This window comes from Hemitrygon akajei, chromosome 22, assembly GCF_048418815.1.
Source record: "Hemitrygon akajei chromosome 22, sHemAka1.3, whole genome shotgun sequence".
NCBI classification, from domain to species: Eukaryota; Metazoa; Chordata; class Chondrichthyes; order Myliobatiformes; family Dasyatidae; genus Hemitrygon; species Hemitrygon akajei.
In genome coordinates, this window is record NC_133145.1 from 52565667 (window position 1) to 52575551 (window position 9885).

At 43.0% G+C, this 9885-nt stretch overlaps 1 non-coding gene across 1 annotated transcript; it reads right to left on the reverse strand.

Annotated features, from left to right (window-relative positions):
• Positions 1-2732: 2732 nt before the first annotated feature.
• Positions 2733-2804, reverse strand: trnac-gca (transfer RNA cysteine (anticodon GCA)). The gene has a single exon. It is a non-coding gene; the product is annotated as a tRNA-Cys (tRNA).
• Positions 2805-9885: the final 7081 nt, after the last annotated feature.

Consider the following 9885-nt stretch of genomic DNA (forward strand, 5'->3'; position numbering starts at 1 on the left):
ACATGGCCTCCACAGATGCCTGTGGCAATGAATTCCACCGATTTGCCAATGAAGTATGAAATGCAACAACAGTTTTAATGAGTTAAACAGATAATCACGACTTCATAATGACTACCAAGCCATTAATCACCAATCCATTTGAAGTCAACTGAAAATAAAACATGGCTCAGGGCCACTTCCAAGCAGAGCAACTTTGTGTATGTAAGGCGGTCACTGCGCCAATTTCCACTGGGGTAAATAAAGTTCATATTGACAAGTGGATCCTGGCAGCTGACACCCATTGCAAGTGAAATCCAGAAAATGTGCCAAAGTCGCAAAACACTACTCACCTGCTCTTGTTTGAAACGGTGCCACAATCGTTTGTAGTCCACCTGGGAGTGCAGACCAGGCCTTGGTTTAATTCCTCACTTCACAAGTTCAAACAGCCACCTGAAACCCTTCAGTTCAATAAAGAGCATTCTATAAATAGGAACAAGGAAACAGGATTAACTTTTAATTATTCTATATTGGCTTTCATGAATTAGTACTAACACAGCCATAAATTAATTGCGGACATATGCTTGTGACCGCACGCTTAGTTTATATCTGTGTTCATCTGGGCGCTTTTGGGATTGTGTGGGCGCTTTTGGGATTGTGTGAGCGCCTGTGCGTGATGCATGCTGTTATTCCATTCATTCAGAGATTGCTGGCAAAGCCAGTGTTTATTGTCCATCTCACGCTCTTAGATATTTTTCCTCGCTCTTCAGCTTCAAGTGCGTCCGTGTCTCCTGGATCCACAGGATGTTCCCAAGCACTTCTTCAGACAATGAAGCATAATCTTTAAAGTGCAGACACTGCTGCAGTGCAGGAAGTCGGCAGCTGATTTGCACACAGCAAGCTCCTGGTAACGGCGGTGGCCAGATCACCTCTTCCGGCTCAGCTTCGTGATGGATAGGTTTTGACGAGTACATTGGGATTAACTCGTGAACTTGGGCAGCACCCTAACACAGCACCTGCGACCTGGGTTCAATTCCGCTGCTGTCCGTAAAGAGCTCCTGCATTCTCCCCGTGACCCTGTGGGTTTCCTCCAGATGATCTGGTCAGGTTAATTGGTCTCATGGGTGTAATTGGACAGCGTGGGCTTGTTGCCATCCCGTATCTCAAAATAACATAATCCTTTGAGGTTCTCCTGACAGAGCATCCAAGGTCTCTATTTGATTTTTCCTTAGGAAGGCAGCATATCAGACGGTGTGCAGATCCATCAGCACCCTGATGAACTGCCGGCCAAGGGTTTCTTCTGTAGCTTTAATACAATCTTTCAACTCAAGGGGTAAGAACAACCAAATGAGTCATGGCCAGAACACAAGCAGATCCAAGTTGTGAGCTTGGTGGAGGGAATAGAGGGGCAGAGACGTTCAGAGTGGTTTGGCTGGATGAAACATCCAAAGGTTCAAACATTTAAAGATTCATTTTATTGTCGAAGTATGCAACTCTGGTAGTAATCTTTTCCAGATAGCCACGAAATAGAGAAAAACGATGGGAGTCATCGAGAGAAAAGACATCAACCCCCCCCCCCAATGAAAAAGAAAAAGGAACAAAACTCACAAACCCCAACCCCCCACTCACACCCACTAAGAAGCTAACAATTCACCCACACGGAAAACAGCCGCTGGAACACCAAACCCCATCCCCTCCCTCACTGAAAAAACACAGAAAACCACCCACCCGGAAGGCAGCTGCCAGAACATCAAAAGCCCCAACCCAGCGACGACAACATCTAATCCCCACCCCTCCCTGCAAAAAAAGCGGTGGACACAAGCACCAATCTACTAACCCCCTCTCCCACACACAAAAACCAACAGATCGCCCACACAAAGAAACCAACAAGAGCATCCCACCCCAAAACCTTCTCTTGCACAAAAACTAACACGTCGGCCACCCGGGAACCCGACCCTCCGATCAGCAACAAGAAAGAAAACACAGAAAACTGAAGGAGAGTAATATAAACTGCAGTCCAATCTCAGAGAATGTCCAAAAGCCAGTGATTATTGTCCATCTCTCGCCATGCTCTTGTATACTTTTCCTTGCTCTTCGGTTTCAAACTGTGTTTGTGTCTCCTGTACCTAACCATTTCTTCAGACAATGATTAAAAATTAAAAGCTGGCTGTTCCCTTCATACAAGTTGAAGGGTGCGTGGGCTTTGCTGTAGCGCTCATAATGAGGCAGGCAAAGGTCAAGCGAATGCAAGTGCTTTTCATGGATTCCCGTGTCATTCTCGTCACAGGGAAAACTGCCAATCATTGGCCAGAATGCTACTTCCTTCGAGCCTCAGGCTTCATCCTCCAATTAGAAAATGCAGAGCATACCTACACCCGATTGATTCAAGTCAGTGAAACAACAGAGCCCAAGAGCAGAGGTAGAATGAAAACTTGAGGAACAGTCAAAAAGCTCCATCAATGAGGACCCAGGTATCCTGCTCCACCTCTGACTGGTATATACTATAAAACCTGATTCAATTTAGATTTGATTTAGGGATACAACACAATAACAGCCCTTCTGGGCCACAGAGCCCGTGCCATCCAATTACACCCATGTGACTAATTAAGCTACAAAACCATACGTCTTTGGAATGTGCGAGGAAAGTGGACCACATGGTCACAGGGAGAATATACGAACTCCTTACAAACAGTGGCAGACTGAACATGGGTCATTGGTGCTGTAATAGCATACACTGCCATACTGTTCAAAACAACAGGGGGCACCTGGATTTGAACCAGGGACCTCTTGATCTGCAGTCAAATGCTCTACCACTGAGCTATACCCCCTTGCACATTTGATCTAGGAAGTTAATATAGAGTTACCATTGAAAATAATTTCTTCATTCAAATTATTAAGGTATGATGCTGCACAATAAAAAATAAAGAGAAGGAAAATCGAGTCCATCATCAGTTTCGTTCCATGGGAATTTTATCTTCAGGTTTAGGGGATCTGGACAAATGAGAAGGTAATGATCAGAGACCCTCCTGAAACACTGCAGTCCTTTTGGTGAAGGTGCTCTCAAAGGGTTGTTGAACAGAGTTCCAGAATTTACACTCATCCACGAGGAAGGGACAGGAACCTATTTCCAATTCGCATCATGTGACACTCGGAGGGGAGCCTGCAGATGGTGGCATTTTAATGCACCTTCTCGTGGGAAAGGATCAGATTTAGAGGTAGATTGAAGATTTAAAGGTTAGCTTTATTTGTCACATGTATTCTACTTTATCTCTCACCGCCAGTCACTCCCGTGTCTAGCATCACTTTATGGACATAAAATCAATCTATGCATATTTTATGAGCTATCTTATATACTTATATTTACTGTGTTGTTTTTATTATTGTATTCTTTATCTTTTTGTGTTTTTTACTGCAGCAACGGATCTGGGTTAACAATTATTTTGCTCCCCTTTACACTTGTGTCTAGGAAGTGGCATCAAACAATCTTGAGTCTTGAGTGTACATCAATACAGTGAAATGCATAAATTGCGTCAAATCAAATCAGTAAGGATTATGCTGGGGGGAGCACACAAGAGTCGCCACTATTCTGGCCCCAACATAGCAGGCCCTAATTTATGTGGAATGTGGGAGGAAACTGGAGAACTCAGAAGAAACCCACACAGCCACGATGGAGACAGTAACGGAAATCAAACCCCAACTGGTGATTGCTGTCCTTATAAAGTGTTTGCGTTAACCACCACATGTGCTGGTAAATAACCACACTGATTTTGTAAACTTTGTTTGACTTCAGCCACCTTCCCTAATATAGCCTTGAGATGCTACTCAAAAATGTCAAAGGGCATGTTACTTTTCATATAAATGGGAGATGGTGTTGCACAAATTTTTAGCTCCCAGCACTGCATTGAAGGGCCATTCACTCTCCACAGGGTTTCAAATATGTAATGATCCTGTGGGGATCTTAACTTTCTGTCATAAGACCACGAGACATAGAAGCAGAATTTGGCCATCCAGCCCATCTAGTCTGTTCTGCCATTCCGTTGCGGCTGATCTACCATCCCTCTCAACCCAATTCTCCTGCCTTCTTCCCATAACCTTTGATACCCTTACTAATCAAGTACCCATCACCCAGCACTTTAAGTATACGCAATGACTTGGCCTCTACAGCTATGAATTCCACAGATTCACCTCTGTCTGAATAAAGAACTTCCTCTTCATATCTGTTCTAAACAGAGGCTGTGCCTTCTGGTACTTCACTCCCCCACTATCAGAAACATCCTCTTCACTTTCACTCTATCTAGGCGTTTCAATAATTAATAGGTTTCAATAAGATCCCACCTCATTCTTCTAAGCTCCAGCGAGCACAGGCCCAGAGCCATCAAGTGCTCCTCATACATCATAGAGTCATAGTCATAGCACAAAAACAGGCCCTTCAGCCCATCTAGTCCATGCTGCAACCTTTTAAACTGCCTACTCCCATCAACCTACACCTGGACCATAGCCCTCAATACTCCTACTAGCCATGTACCTACCCAAACTTCACTTGAAGAGGTAATGAGTGGGATTAAAGGGAGACTTTTCTTCTTGGCTGCTGGTATCTAGTGGTGTTCCACAGTGGTCTGTGTTGGGACAGATTCTTTTTACATAATATGTTAATGATGTTGATGATGGAATTGATGGCTTTATTGCAAAGTTTGCAGATGATAGGAAGATAGGAGGAGGGGCAAATAGTGTTGAGGAAGTAGAGAGACTACAGAAGAATTTAGACAGATTAGGAGAATGGACGTAAAAGTGGCAGATGGAATACCGTGTCAGGAAGTGTATGGTCACACACTTTGGAAGAAGAAATGAAAGGATTCTAAATGGAGAGAAAATGACAAAAAAAAACTGAAATGCAAAGGGACTTGGGAGTTCTTGTGCAGGATTCCTTAAAGGTCAATTTGGAGGTCAAGTCTATAGTGAAGAAGGCAAATGTGATATTAGCATTCATTTCAAGAGGAGAAAATATAAGCGTAAGGGTGCAATGTTAAGATTTTATGAAGCACTGGTGTGGCCTCACTTGGAGAATTGTGAGCAGTTTTGACCCCCTTATCTTAGAAAGGATGTGCTGAAACTGGAGAGGGTTCAAAGGAAGTTCACAAAAATAATTCCGGGTTTGAACGGCTTGTCATATGAAGAGCGTTTGATGGCTCTGGATCTGTATTCACTGGAATTCAGAAGAATGAGGGGTGGCCTCATTGAAACCTATCAAATGGTGAAAGCCCTTGATAGACTAGATGTGGAGAGGATGTTTCCTAAGACCAAGACCAGAGGACACAGCCTCAGAATAGAGGGGTCTCCTTTTAGAACAGAGATTAGGAGGAATTTCTTTAGCCAGAAAGTGGTGAATCTATGGAATTCATTGCCACAGGCAGCTGTGGAGGCCAAGTCTTTATGTAAATTTAATGCAGAGGTTGATAGATTCTTAATTGGTCAGGGCATGAAGGGATATGGGAAGAAGGCAGGAAATTGGGGCTGAGAGGAAAATTGGATCAGTCATAATGAAATGGCAGAGCACACTTGATGGGCCTATTGGCCTAATTCTACTCCAATATCATATGGTCTTCAGCCTTATCATCTTAAATGCTAAAATTGAGCTCACACGGACCACTTGTACTGGCGGCTCATTCCACACTCCTATGATCCTCTGAGTAAAGAGGTTTTCCCTCATTTTCCCCTTAAACTTTTCACCTTTCACCATGATCTCTAGTTGTAGTCCCACCTAACCGCAATGGAAAAACCCTACTTACATTTTCCATATCTAGACCCCTCATAATTTTGTATACCTCTATCAAATCTCCTGTGAGACTTCTGTGTTCCTAATCTATTCAAATTTATGTGTTCTCTGCACTCTTAAACTTATTTACATTTTCCCTGTAATAGGTGACCAAAACTGCATTTGATATTCCAAATTAGGCCTCACCAATGTCCTATACATCTTCAGCATAACATCCCATCTCCTGTACTCTATATTTTGATTTATGAAGACCAATGTTACAAAAGCTTTCTTTACAACCCTATCTACCTGTGACACCACTCTCAATGAATTATGGACCTGATTTCCCAGATCCCTTTGTTCTACCACACTCCTCAGTGTTCTACCATTCACTGTGTAAGACCTATCCTGGTTCGACTTACCAAAGTGCAACACCTTGCACTTGTCTGCATCAAGTTCCATCTGCCATTTTTCCAGCTGATCCAGATTCCTCTGCAAGCCATGATAGCCTTCCACACTGCCCACTACACCCCCAATCTTGGTGTCATCCACAAACTTGCTGATCCAGTTAACCATATTATCATCCAGATCTTTGACACAAATAACAAATAATAGCAGATCCAGCGCCGATCCCTGCAGCACTCCACTAGTCACAGGCCTCCAGTCAGAGAGGCCGCCATCTACTACCACTCTCTGGTTTCTTCCGCAAGGCCAATGTCTAATCCAATTTACTACTTCATCTTGAATGCCAAGCAACTGAATCTTCTTGACCAACCTCCCATGTGGGACCTTGTCAAATTCCTTCCAGAAGTCCATGTAGACAACATCCAATGCCTTACCTTCATTCACTTTCCTGGTAACTTCCATGAAAAATTCTATAAGATTGATTAGACGTGACCTACCATGCATGAAGCAATGCTGACAATCCTTAATCAGTCCTGTCTATCCAAATACTTATATTTCTAGTCCCTTAGCACACCTTCCAATAATTCTCCCACTACTGATGTCAGACTCACCGGCCTATAATTTCCTGATTTATACTTAGAGCCCTTCTTAAACAGCAGAACGACATCGTCTATCTTCCAATCCTCTGGCACCTCTCCTGTTGCTGAGGATGATTTAAATATCTCTGCTAGGGCCCAGGCAATTTCTGAACTTGCCTCCCACTGGATCCGAGAAAATACCTTGTTAAACCCAAGGGATTTAACCACCCTAATTTGCCTCAGGATGCAAACAGTTCCTCTTCTATAATCTGTATAAGGTCCATGAAGTTGATGCCTCACTTTGCCTCACTTGTATAAACTCTGTGTTCATCTCCTAAGTAAATACAGATGCAAAAAATTATTTAAGATCTCCCCCATCTGTTTTGGCTCCACACATGGATTACCATTCTGATCTTCCAGTGGACCAATTTTGTCCTTTATAATCCTTTTGCTTCTAATATATCTGTGGAATCCCTTAGGATTCTTCTTCACCTTGTCTGCTGGGGAAATTTCATGCCTTCTTTTAGCCTTCCTGATTTCTTTCTTAACTGTTCTCTTGCAGCTGTTATACTCCATTAGCACCACATTTGTTCCTACTTACCTATACCTTCAATGTACCTCCCTTGTTTTTCTTAACTAGGGTCTCAATATCTCTTGAAAACCATGTTTTCCTACCCTTGTGAATCTGCAGATGCTGGAAATAAATAAAAAAACACAAAATGCTGGCAGAACTCAGTAGGCCAGACAGCATCTATGGGAGGAGGTAGTGACGACGTGTCACTACCTCCTCCCATAGATGCTGTCTGGCCTGCTGAGTTCTGCCACCATTTTGTGTTTTCCTACCCTTGTTATCTTTACCTCTTATTCCAACAGCCACATACAAGCTTTGCACTCTCAAAATTTCACTTTTGAAGGCCTTCCACCTAAGAAGTTCACCTTTGTCAGAAAACAGCTTGTCCCAATTCACATTTGCCAGATAATTTCTGATACCATCAAAATTGGCGTTTCTCCAGTTTAGAACCTCAACCCCTGGACCAGACCAATTTTTTTGCATATTTACTTTGAAACTAATGGCAAAGTGTTCCCCGACACAAATTTCTGTCACCTGTCGTGTCTCATTCTCTAATAGTAGATCAAGTATTGCACACTCTATCGTTGGGACTTCTACATACTGATTAAGAAAACTTTCCTGAACACATTTGATAAACTTTATCTCATCTAGTCCTTTTACAGTTTGGAAGTCCCAATCAATATGTGGAAAGTTAAAATCACCTACAATAACAGCCTTATGGTTCTTGCAACAATCTGCGATCTCTCTACAAATTTATTCCTCTAATTCCCACAGACTGTTGGGTGGTTTGTAATATAGCCCTATTAATGTGGTCATACCTTTTTTATTTCTCAGATCCACCCATAATGCCTCACTAGACAAGTTCTCCAGTCTGTTCTGACTGAGCACTGCCATGACATTTTCCCTGACTCGTAACAACACCCTTCCTCCTTTAATCCCTCCCGCTCTTTCAAATCTAAAACAATATTGAGCTTCCAGCCCTGGTCCTCCTGCAACCAAGTCTCACTAATGGCTACAATATCATAATTCCTAGTGTTGCCCTGAGCTCAACCGCCTACCCTACAATACCTCTTGCATATACCCAGCTCAGGACTCTAGTTGTGCCACATTCAACCTTTTGCTTCCTGACTTTGTCTGAGGTCTTACCAACATCTGTCTCCATAACATCTCCACTAACTGTTCTGGCACTCTGGTTCCCACACCCTGCAACTCTAGTTTAAACACCACCAGCAAATCGTCCCACGAGGATTTTAGTCCATTTCCGGCTCATGTGGAAACCATCTCCTCTATGCAGGTACAACCTTCCTTGAAAGAGAGCCCAAAGATCCAAAATCTCATGCTCTCCCTCCTACACCAATTCCTTAGACACAAGTTAAATTGTATAACCTTCCTATTTCTGGCCTCACCAACACATAATAATCCTGAGATCACAACCCTGGATGTCCTGCCCTTTAACCCAGCACCCAACTCCCTAATCTCTCTCTGCAGAACCTCGTCTCTCTTCTTACCTAAGCTATAGGTATCCACATGGACCTCGACCTCTGGCTATTCACCCTCCCACTTAAGAATGTTGAGGACTCAATCCAGATGTCCCTTACCCTGGCACCCAGGAGGCAACATACCATTCGGGTATCTTGTTCTTGTCCATAGTACCTCCTTTCTGTACCCCTAATAAATCCCCTACCACCCCAGTTCGCCTCTTCTCCCCCCTTCTCTTCTGAATCACAGAGTCAGACTCAGTGCCAGAGATCTGACGGCTGTGACTTTCCTCTGCCACGTTAACCCTTCCATTCCTGGGATCATTCTCATGTACCTCCTCTGGACCCTCTCCAAAGCCAATGAACTTTAACTCATTTGGATGAATGGAAACCCTCCAGTCTGCTAATTGGGCATGCCTGTGATAACCTGCCAAAGCCTGAGTTACCTTCCTCTAAGTGTGCAGTCCCAGAAGCTGGGAAGCTCTGTGTCAGAATATCAGTGTTTACATAGAGCTCAGTGGTATTTGTGCATTTTCCTGTAACAATTACAGCAGAACTTTTCATTCCTGATCATGTTGCAACCAAACACAATTACTAAGGGATTTGGAAGAATTGGAAAGGCCCTACATTCATTCTTTCGAGACTAATCCAAATAGAAAGCCAAATCTCATTTATTAATGGAAAGGTTACTTAAACAATTTTATTTTCACTTTTTCCTATGCCACCCACAGCTGGGCTTTTTATTTTTCCAGGTTCATTACCAACAGGAAGCAAGAGTGATATAAAGACTGATGAATCACTCAGAGCGTGATTAACAGTTTAACTGCTGGACCTTTCCACACAGCTGCAAACTAGAAATTCCCCTGACCACTTGCATGACTGCAAAGATTTATTTTGCACCATTATTTCCTGTAGATGTTATAAACGACTAGGCTTCGCTGCAGGGATATTAATGTACACTCAGTGGCCACTTTATTAGGTCCTTTCTGTACACTTGCTTGTTAATGCACATATCTAATCAGCCAAATCATGTGGCAGCAACGTACTGCATAAAAACATGCAAACGTGGTCAAGAAGTTCAGTTGTTGTTTAAACCAAATACCATTATGGCGAGGAAATGTGATG